The 12,237-nt window shown below is 41.1% G+C and overlaps 1 protein-coding gene across 1 annotated transcript in view; it reads left to right on the top strand.

The window, feature by feature from the left end:
- Window positions 1-682: 682 nt before the first annotated feature.
- LOC136872192 (uncharacterized) overlaps window positions 683-12,237 on the top strand; it is an 80,120-nt gene continuing 68,565 nt past the window's right edge. Inside the window, exon 1 of the mRNA XM_067146030.2 lies at window positions 683-789. The gene's annotated coding sequence lies outside the window, so the exon portion shown is untranslated. The remainder of the gene's footprint in view (window positions 790-12,237) is intronic.

Here is a 12,237-nt window from a genome sequence, read left to right on the forward strand (position 1 = left end):
GTAACCTTAAAGGACAATCTTGGTGTACCGGTTCTTGCGCATAAAATATACTGGCTGCAGTATCGTGTAGATTTGGCCCAGCGGCCGTATTAGTGATTCCAACTTCATGTAGAGGTATGTATTAACTATTGAGTGTTTCTGTGGTGGTTGATTGTGTTGATGAAGAGAAGTGTATTAGGACAAACACAAGCACTGAGCCCCTGAGCCACAGGAATTATCCATACCCGTTTTAATATATACATATTCAGTAATGAACACTACAAGTGGCGACTATTTCTCGTAATTTAATCTGTACAACAAGATACCTTGCTTAACTTTATTGTCTACCAACTAATCCATGTTATTTTCTTTTGACAACTGTTGAATTAATTTACGAAATTCCCCCCGATCCTAGAGCCACAATAGACATTTAACGTGGGTCATACATCGCATACTTAACCGAATATTCTTCTAGTTGAGTCTGAGGTAATTATTCCAGGTAGACTGGATTCCGGCAAGTCCGCGCTCCGTAATAATTAGCTTTTTATGAAACAGTTTCATCGTGTCTTGCCTCAGGCATGCCTCTAAGCCACTGGGAAGAATATGGCAGAGATGGTACGTATGATAGAGAAAAGAAAAACCTTACAAGTGAGCGGAGACTTCTACGCAAGAATAAGCAATGTACCTGTGGCCTTCAGGTTAACCACGTCACACCACACTACTTCTTCTTCTTCCTGGCTGGAGAACTTGTGTGGTGAGATCTGAACAGTTCGCAAGAAGCTCTTGAGGAAGGCAGCTGCATCTCAACAGGTAGCTACTCTCTTATTTGTGTGTATGTATGTTCGTGACATTTTTTTTATGCGCAAGAACCGGTACACCAAGATTGTTCTTTAAGGTTACTTATCAAGTCTCATTGCTGATAGTTACAACTCGGATTTTCGGCTAAATTCATATTATTTCCATAGAACCAAACTAAAACTGGCAAAAGCATGTGCTTTTATAACATTAATGCATAAAATTGGTATGGATGTTATGATGCCTAAAGTGCCTCTTTTGCCCACTGTGAGTTACTTTAACGTCTTAGGTCCTAAAATGTCTGTTTAATCTTCATCTTGAACACTTTACCAAATTTCTTGGGGTCGCGTGGATTAAAATCCCTACCTCTCGTTGATCTCGATTCCTTTATCAACTGCATCAAGGACAATTCCACGAATGGCTTTAGGATATGAAATGTTGATAACCAAAATTTCGGGTAGTTTGGCCCAGCGGCCGTATTCCTGAATCCAGCTCCATGTAGAGGTATGTATTAACTATTGAGTGTTTCTGACACTGAGTCCTCGAGCCACAGGAATTACCCATACACGTTTTAATATCACCGATCCGGCCGGGATCGAACCAGGGCCTTCTGAATCGAAGTCCACTACGCTTATTATTCAGCCACGGAGCCGGAATGGGGCTGTAACATCCACGGTACCCTCTGCCTGTCGTAAGACGGGGACCAAAAGGGGCAATTAACTTGGGAGCGTGGGTTGGCAACCACGAGGCCTTTAGCTGAGTCCTGACATTACTTCCACTTATTTGTGCCAAGATACTCACTTTCATCTATCCTATCCGACTTCCCTTGGTCAACTCTTGTTCTTTTCCGACCCCGACGGTATTAGAGCATTCATGTCCTAGGAAGTCTTTCTTTTACACGCCCTTCGTGGTCCTTGTCTTTCTTTGGCCAATACCTTCATATTTCACCCTTCCATCTTTTCCCTCTGATTAGTGCTAATCGAGGACAGTTGCCCAGTTGCACTTTCACTTAGAACAATAATCATCACCACCACCGGACTATTTCTACTTAGTTAATGTGTTATTTTACTTTTCATGCAGGAATGAAATAGCAAGTGTTGAATATCATAGGGTGGGTTTGTTTCAAAGACAATTTCATTGGTTGTTTGAAAGAACGAAGAAATTCCTGAAAAATGCCAATTATAATACGAAAAGCCTTACCAAAAAAAGTTATACAAGTTACTGTACAATGCAAATATTAGTAATTAATGCCATTCATATTTGTGTATGGTTCGTATGGCACTTCGCTCAAATTTATTCTATGCATTCCACTTGTTTTCATACATTTCTCTCGTACCACATTTAGATTAGTAATCACATATATGGAAAAACTAATTTTCTACACTTTGACACTCATAAAACATTTATTGAGCTCTTCAATTAGAGTTAATTGTCATTTCATTGTTAAATAATTAAGTTAGTATAGAAGTGACATTAATGTATCACGATCTACAGTGCAACAACACCGATGAATTCATTATAATTATTTTCCAAATATAATTTAGAATCATTGTAATTTGAATAAGTAGAAACACATTTCACGTGCGCAAAATTGTATTTATAGCTGCCTTAAATTTTATCTTTACTGCCCATACCTAGAGGCCTCCACGGATGCGGATATCCGCAAAGTTAGTGTCTTGGCGGACACAAACTGTATGGCACTACGGATCATTTTGCTGATAATTTCTAAATAATGAAGTTTAGTGATTTTCACTCAGGAATATTCTTATTTTTGCTTGTGGTTAGGCGATCCTTGGCACTGGTTTAAGTAATGGTGACATATAAAGAGCCTTGAGACCATACATTTCCTAAATCCGATCTAAGATCACCTGGTTCCTATTCGCAGTCAATGGAAGGAAGGAACAAAGGTCAGTACGTCGGTAGCTGTCGCAAGAGAAAATCCCTCATAACCTGTGACTGTAGGAGTTCTAGTACCAGGTATCAGGCCTATTGTATTATGTTAACAGACCTATCCGTTTCAATACGTTGGGTGCAATGTACTGTAGTTAAATATTTATAATATCCGCGGATAAAAATTCGCGGATGCGGGTGCGGGTGCAGATGAAGGAAGTGTGGATGCGGGGCGGATGCGGATAATATTTTGTATACCCGCGCAGGTCTGTACGTCATACCATATTCTTAGAGCCTTAAGAATTCACTTTTAGGCACCTAATCAATTAGGTCAAACAGAGCTCCAGAGGAAGCTGATGAGTGATGAGTTATCTTGAAAATGTATTTAGATGGAATTGAGTGTCTTATTAGAAGTTATTAGATAGAGAAAGCACACTGCCCTAAAGTAGTGGTTCGAGTTGTTGACTTTTGTTCAGATGATCCGGAGTTAATTTTTGGCCCTAAAAAATGTCGTTATTTATATGTGCTTATGCTAGTTGCTTTACGTCGCACCAACACAGAGAGGTCTTATGGCGACGATGGGATAGGAAAGGCCTAAGAGATGGAAGAAAGCGGCCGTGGCCTTAATTAAGGTACAGCCCCAGCATTTGCCTGGTGTGAAAATGGAAAACCAGGGAAAACGATCTTCAGGGCTGCCGACAGTGGGATCCGAACACACTATCTCCCGGATGCAAGCTCACAGCCGCGTGCCCCTGACCGCACGGCCAACTTGCCTGGTGTCCTTATTTAGTAACAAGTTAAGACTACAGTTAATTCAGCCCCCACGAGGACAACAAAAAGATTACTGATCTTCAGCTAAGGAAATCGAGGGGAGGCTGGTAGTGCACTTTCAATTTCTTGGCCAATATACCTATGAAACCAAAGGTTGGTCCATGAAACGTTTCTTTCTTTCGAAGTAAAAGAATTGAGAATGAGATGAGAAACAATACATTCCAAGTATCTACGCAAATATAGGAATAACAATGCGTACTAGAAACATCAGAATTGAATGGTTTGATTAGAGTCAAGATATTATATAACAAATAACTACCAAACAGTCCCTCATATTAACTTGATAATGTTTTGATTGAGTAATCCCTTTTAGTTGATTCAAAGATGAAAATTTGTGTAACGTGACGCGACGAAATGTGTAACGGAAGTGTAACCATAGCAACAGTGCAGGCAGTGATGTAAAGTATGGCTGGATGGTCAGATGATGTTACCTAGCAACCGTGGTGGCTATGTCATATGGCTGGTTGCCGTTGATGGGTCGCCATGACCGGGAGACATATTTATGATCATTTGATTTTCGCAAAGGAAAATTTGGTTTCTTTTTTATTAAACATTATGTACATCATGTCAAAATTTGCTATCAAACTAATTCATCACGTTTACTCGTATAATGAATTACTGAAATACAACCAAACCCTTCACTCCAAGAAGCCATATTTCATGACAATGCTACGAACGTAAATAATGAAGTTGCTCCTCAAAATGAGAACAAGCCAAATTCTTATCTGTTCCAGGGTATTTGAAAGTGCTCAGATACGACAGCATCGGATCGGTAGATTTACTGGCACGAAGAGGAACTCCTGGGGGATAAAATTCTGAAATCTCGATGTCTCCGTAATCGTTAGTTAGTGGGTCGTAAAGAATTAATTCTCTTTCGCTTTGGGGGAAATGCGTATTTTTTTAAAAGAGAAACACATGAAAAAGGGATAACTGTAACTTAGCAAACATCAAACAGATATTTTTGAAACGAATTTCTTAAGTAAGAAATCAAACACCAATTTAATAAGAAAATTGGTAAATTTGTTTTCGGGACGAAAATTTCAGAATTTCAAAAGCTTCTCTTTTTATGGTTTCAGTACCCCTTATCGAGCTAATACGGAGATCAACAAGGGCATTGACATAGGAAGCTGACAACAATGTATTATAACTCTATGCGTAGCACCGTGTTTAAAGATAATTTCATACCAGGGAATGAAGTGTACTTACAGAATTCAATTACTCTTTCCACTACTGAACGGAATATGGCGTAGACATTCTTCTTCCATCAGAGAGCAAATGAAATGAAATGGCGTATGGCTTTTAGTGCCGGGAGTATCCGAGGACATGTTCGGCTCGCCGGGTGCAGGTCTTTTCATTTGATGTCCGTAGGCGACCTGCGCGTCGTGATGAGGATGAAATGATGATGACACCTAGTTCACGTACCAGCGAAATTAACCAATGATGGTTGAAATTTCCGACCCTGCCGGGAATCGAACCCGGGACTCCTGTGACCAAAGGGAAGCACGCTAACCATTTAGCCATAGAGCCGGACGTCAGAGAGCAATGTACATAAGACTTCACTTTTACCAGTAGCGGCGACTGGGAATTAGAAGTGGGGGGCACAAATATTTTCGTAGACAACAAAAGATACCTGAGTTTGAGGGATATAGTGGGCGGGGGGATTACATCAAAATTGGAAAGAACAAAAGCTACAAAATGGCAAGTTCTGTGATGCTCTTGGAGCAAATATCGACAGAGAGGTAAAGGTTTACAGTTTAATAACTTAAGTGCGGCAATGTCCGCCTCTGTGGTGTAGTGGTTAGTGTGATTAGCTGCCGCTCCCGGAGCCCGAGTTCGATTCCCGGCTCTGCCACGAAATTTGAAAAGTGGTACGAGGGCTGGAACGGAGTCCACTCAGCCTCGGGACGTCAACTGAGTAGAGGGGGGTTCGATTCCCATCTCATCCATCCTCGAAGCGTTATTCTGTGGTTTCCCCACTTCTCCTCCAGGCAAATGCTGGGATGGTACCTAACTTACTGCCACGGCCACTTCCTTCCCTTTTCCTTGTCTATTCCTTCCAATCTTCCCATCGCTCCGCAAGGCCCCTGTTCAGCATGCTGGTGAGGCGGCCTGGGTGAGGTACTGGCAATCCTTCCCAGTCTAACGTCTCATGCCCTTGAGGTGGTAGAGGTGGGATCCCTCGCTGAGTCTGTGGGAAGAACCAACCCTGGAGGGTAAGCAGATTAAGAAAGAAAGAAAGAAATAATAGAGTTTTTGATTTAATACTATACAATAAAACTTTCCCCAAAGGAACAATTACACATGTGTTACAATTAAATAGAAGTACGGCATGATTATACAATTAAAAATCATTTTGTATCTGACTACATACTAACAAAGTAACAAACACCAGATAGAACTACACAGACACATTGAATGAGAGAGGCTGATAGGCTGACGAATATGCGTGGCAAGTGTGAGAATCATATTTGAGCACGTTTCTTTCAATATTAGGATTGTAGTAGGTAGAGAGGTTACCGCAGAACAATCAAGCAGCGGGTGACGCACAACGGGTGCGACTGTCTGCCCTCTTAGAGCTCTCCTTGCTGTTTCCTTGAAGGGAGGTGTGAGTTCCGGGCTGGGGAGCTATCGGCAGACCCGCAGGCACGTGACGACCGCGCCTTCTATTATCCGTTTCGTCCGGTGTCTCTGTGAATTTTCTGGTTGGCGAAGCTACAATATTCGTGCTCTGGCCGCACTTCGAAGATTCCAGAATTTCATCACCAGGTACAAAAAAGCAGGCTTGCCTCGAAGAGTTGTGTTGTGTTAAGTTGTCAGTTACGAATCGTGAGCTGAGTTCAGTGTGTGTGTGGAGCGGTCACGTGAGTTGATTGTTCGAGTTATCGGTCTTGTCTGGAGTCGAGCCAATTGTACTTATCGTCGTGGGTTGTGATAGTCAATGTTCGTGTGCTTTCTCCTCTAGTCAACACCAGCGACTTGCCCTTTTCCAAGCTGATATTCATTCCATAATTTTCAATAATCTCACTCAAAATGTCAAGTTGCCTTTGTACTTCCTCTCTGTTTTCTTCCCACACCACATTATCATTTGCAAACCTTCAGCTTCCTGCCCCCATATTTTACCTTTGTCTCCTTTACAATTTTGTCCATAACCATTCTGAATACCATTTGTGACAGCGCACTTCCTTGCGGTAGTCTAGTTTCATTCTTGTCACTGCTGCAAGACTTGTGCATTGCTTGCACATATACTATCATTTGTTTTCCAAATTCTTTTTGCTCGATTACTTTCCATACCTCTGCTCTGGATACACTATTGTAAGCCTTTTCTAAATCAAGGAATGGTATTACCATATCTCTTCTGTATTTTGCACTAACTGACTCATACCGAAGATGGGGTTTAATGTTGATCTTCCATTTCGAGAGCCATATTGCTCTTCTTGTAATTGTTCTTTCACCTTTTTTCTGTCCGGATCCATGGCTAAATGATTAGCGTGCTTGCCTTTGGTCACTGGGGTCCCGGGTTCGATTCCCGGCATGGTCGAGAATTTTAAGCATCATTGGTTAATTTCTCTGGCACTGGGGCTGGGTGTATGTGTTGTCTTCGTCATAATTTCAGCCTCATCACGATGCGCAAGTCGCCTACGGGAGTCAATTCAAAAGACCTGCACCTGGCGAGCCGAACCCGTCCTGGAATCTCCCGGCACTAAAAGCCATACGCCATTTCGTTTTACCTTTCTTCTCATTCTCTTTTGTAGTACCCTTTCAAATATTTTTCCATGGGAATAAATGGGAAAAGTAGGTAGTGAGAGCGGTAAGTGTGGCGATTTTTCACGGCTGTTGTTTTCATAGATGGCTGAGGTTTCTAGTCAGTTGAAAATAATTTACACTGTCATAAATAATTTCATTAGAATGGAGCACACTTTGCAAGTGCGCCAATTATCAGCTCTCACTTTCCATATCGCCCTTCCCACTTCGCACAGAAATCGCCGAGCAGTGAGTACGGCTGCTCAGAAAGAAGTAGGATGTCTTAGAGGACGGAACATACTGGTCACTCCGTTAAAGAAATAATATTGTCCGCTTGTTGTCCAAGGTCTTCTGTACCAAGCCCTGCTAGCGGTTCAAGGAAGACGCTGCCACTTGACCCATCTCCTAATAACTTTACAAGTGACAAGTACTGCGGCTGTATCCTTGAAGATCTTTATTCAAACACGGTCGTCGCAATAATTCTTATCCATGTGTATTGAGTGAACTTCGGTATTCATGTCAGAGAAGAAACGGCTGGGTGCGGTGAATAACAAGTCGCCCCATGACCATCTTCCTCGATCTCTCTCCACAAGACTATTTACCTTTCCACAAAGCCGATTGCTCTGCAGTTATGTTTAGCTGTTTAGTAAAAAATTCAGCCTTCCTTTGGTGCCATCTTCTCATAGAAGGTTGGTGATCATCATGGAGTAAGAGTTCTTTTTCCGTAGTTCCATATCAGATCCCGAAATGATCAAGTTGGGGGTACTTCAAGGATGTATTATTGGACCTCTATATTTCTTTAAGTATAGACAAAAATCTCGACAATGTTGTGAGATGGACATCAGGCAATGGTATGATGGTAAACGGGGTTAATGGTCAGGTTGTAAGTTTCACCAAAAGGGCATGGCAGCTTAGTTTTACTTACTGTGTTCATGGGGTGAATATACCTCATGGAGAGCGCTCTAAATTACTCAGATGTTAATATAAGGGAAGGTCTTCATTGGGACAATCACATTATGTGACTGTAAATAGAGATTATAGATCTCTTCATATCGTTATGAGGGTACTTAGGGGTTGTAGGAAGGATGTAAAGAAGATGGCGCTAAAGTCACTAGTAAGACACCAATTAGAGTATGGTTCCATTGTATGAGACCCCACACCAGGACTACTTGATACGAGAACTGGGAAAGTTCCACAGGAAAGCAGCATGGTTTGTTCTGGGTGATTTTCGACAAAATAGTAGTATTTCGAACATGCTGCAATGAGGTTCGAACCCACCATCTCCAGAATGCAAGCTTCCAGCTGCGCGCCCCTAAACGCACGAGCAACTGGCTCGGTAAAGGATATCTCAAAGCTGAGCGTACAGTTATCAGTGAAATCCTCGCAGATTTTTGTACCAGATTAAATAGCTCTGCACGATATACTGGCCCCCGATTTACTCGATTTACACCCGATTCGTTAAGAACGATCGGTTAATATCCGAGAACTTCGGGTCCCATGCATTATCCTGAGTCCTTGCATTAGTTGAGAAAGCGTAGGAAGGCTATGAAAACATGTGGAAGTTACTCAACTGGAAAGTTGGAAACAATTACTTCATCCTCTTAAGGGAGGTCATCGTGACTGTTGATATACACGGAAGGCATCTCAGCAGATGTCGCTGACTCACTTGAAGTGTTTTCCACACTCCATTCGGCTGACTGCGGCACGCAGAACCGTAAAGAACGTAGTGGTTTAAAAAAAATTAAAACGCGAAGCTTATATCTAATACCGAGCGAGTTTTTGGAGCAGTTCGAGCCATGCTTGCACTTGGGGAGATAGATTCGAACAATACTGTTGGCAGCCCTGAAGATGGTTTCCGTGGTTTTCCATTTTTTCACAGTCCCTTCCTCTTCAGTCCTAACCCTGTTTTACGGGTCGTTAAGACGTAAAACCTACAAAAATAAAAGGAAGAGCTACATGTAACTATTCTACAGACTGACGATACAATTTAAGGAAATAAATCAACAAGATCAATGGATAGACTGACAAACCAAATATATGGCGCCGCAACTGACTGTGAATTCTCTTCTTGTATTGAAGGATGGAATCGCGATTCTGTTCTCTAACATTTAAGAGGACTCGGGGAGTGATCAGTAATCAGTAGCGTGGCTAGGATCAACCGATGGGAGACTGGGGGATTATAGTTACAAAATTATGATAGAATATAATGAAGTTGCTTGTGCGGTTGTGGTGCGTGCATGCGTAAGTGTTATTATAAGGAGATACAAGTGAATTATGTTGATATTCAGATTGGAGCACACTACAGAATCTTACATTAACGTACAGACCAAGAACAATGTGATCAATGTCAATAGTTTTACAACGGATCATATATTCAATTACAATTTAAAATTTAACTCTCGAGGCTTCTTAGAAAATATATCCAAGAAATTGTTTGGTTTTCAATTATGTCTCCGTGAATGTTCAATAGAGCCCACCCATCGAGTCCAATTTCGTTTGTTTATTGTCAGTTTTTGTTCATATACTTTCAAAAACATTCCATGGGGGGATGAGGGGGGTTTCTATCCCCCATTAACCCCTCTCGACTACGCCCCTGTCAGTAATTGCAAAACTCATTTTCACAGCGAAATTTCGGCACCCAGGCGTCTGTTAATACCGATAATAGTTAAAAATCAATGAAAGCAATCAATCAATCAATCAATCAATCAATCAATCAATCAATCAATCAATCAATCAATCAATCAATACTGACCTGCATTTAGGGAGGTCGCCCAAGTGTCAGATTCCCTATCTGTTGTTTTCCTAGGCTTTTCTTTAATGATTTCAAAGAAATTGCAAATTAATTGAACATCTCCTTTGGTAAGTTATTCCGATCCCTAACTCCTAACGAATATTTGCTCCAATTTGTCTTCTTGAATTCCAACTTTATCTTCATATTGTGATCTTTCCTACTCTTAAAGACATCACTCAAACTTTTTCGTCTACTAATGTCATTTCACGCCATCTCTCCGCTGTCAGCTCAGAACATACCACTTAGTCGAAGAGCTCGTCTTCTTTCTCCCAAGTCTTCCCAGTCCAAACTTTGCAGCATTTTTGTCGGAAATCACCCAGAAAAAATCGAGCTACTTTTCTTTGGATTTTTTCCAGTTCTCGAATCAAGTAATCCTGGTGAGGTTCCCATACACTGGAATCATACTGTAGTTTGTGTCTTACCAGAGACTTATATGCCCTCTCCTTTACATCCTCACTACAATCCCTAAACACCCTCGTAATCATGTGCAGAGCTCTGTACCCTTTATTTACAATCATATTTATATGATTACCCCAATGAAGGTCTTTCCTTACATAACACCTAAGTACTTACAGTGATCCCCATAAGGAACTTTCACCCCATCAACGCAGTAATTAAAACTGAGAGGACTTTTCCTATTAGTGAAACTCGCAGCCTGACTTTTAACCCCGTTTATCATCATACCATTGCCTACTGTCCATCTTACAACATTACTGAGGTCATTTTGCAGTTGCTCACAATCTTGTAACTTATTTATTACTCTGTACAAAATAATATCATCTGCAAACAGCCTTATCTCTGATTCCACTACTTTAATCATATCATTGATATATATAAGAAAACATAAAGGTCCAATAATACGGCGTTGAGGAATTCTCCTCTTAATTATTACAGGGTCAGATAAAGCTTCGTCTACTCTAATTCTCTGTGAACTATTTTCAGGAAATATAGCCACCCATACAGTCACTCTTTTGTCAAATCCAATTGCACTCATTTTTGCCAGTAGTGTCCCATGATCTACCCTTTCATATGCTTTAGACAGGTGAATCGCGATACAATCCATTTGACCTCCTGAATCCAAGATATCTGGTATACCTAGCTGGAATCCTACCAGTTGAGGTTCGATGGAGTAACTTATACTAAACCCGAACTGCCTTCTATCAAACCAGTTATTACTTTCGCAAGCATGTCTAATGTAATCGGAAAGAATGCTTTCCCAAAGCTTACATGCAACGCATATCAAACTTACTGGCCTGTAATTTTCAGCTATATGTCTGTCTGTCTGTCTGTCTGTCTGTCTGTCTGTCTGTCTAACTGTGTTACATGTTTATTATTGTTTGGAAGTGAAAACTGGAGACAACAGAAAACTATTCTCAGGACAGCCGGCGTTGGGGTTCGAACCCACTCGTCTCCTGAATGCAGAGTTTGGGTTCATTGCCCTAGCGCGTCAACACGCGAGATCCCTGGGTTCGGTATTATAGTGTGTGTGTTTTTTACAAGTTGCTTTACGTCACACCGACACAGTTGGGGCGTAACGTTAGGGCCTGCAAAGCTCTAGGGGCCCAGCAGGCTCTTTGAAAAAACCGTATGTAAAATAATACACAGTTTTGGTGGACTTTAATTTATGACTTGATAAATTAAGTGCACTTCGCATAATCGCGTGATGCAGTATATTAGTTACGCATTTCCTAAGTGATAGCACAGTATTGCCAAGTATCCCGAAATTTCAGGAGATCTTCTTTTTTTCTGCAACATACCAGAAAACCAAAAAAGTCGAAATTTAAGGAAAATTAATAACAATGATTAACGGTGCATAATATATTTCTGCCGAAAACCTCTTTCCTCGTCTCACTGGGTGACGTTTTATCGATAACATCACTCGTTAGGTACTTGCCTGCATTCATTTTAGGCTCGAATTACGTAATCTCTCCCCCTTTTATTGAACTCAAAGGGAAGGGAAATCACCGGCCCACATATAGAATACAAAATCTGTATCCTGCTACGACTTCAGAATTGGCATACAAATTCTATACCTGGTGAATAGATTGGGGAGAAAGGGAAGAAGAAGCAGAACGAGAAGAATAACCAGGGAGTACGGGTGGATGAAATCATATATTTTTCTCACAATAACTTCAAATGACTATTGCATTCTGTAATTTAGTTACATTATAACACTTCAGTGCTCGAGAAACTACCGACATTGTCATTAA

Source organism: Anabrus simplex, chromosome 1, assembly GCF_040414725.1.
Source record: "Anabrus simplex isolate iqAnaSimp1 chromosome 1, ASM4041472v1, whole genome shotgun sequence".
NCBI lineage: Eukaryota > Metazoa > Arthropoda > Insecta > Orthoptera > Tettigoniidae > Anabrus > Anabrus simplex.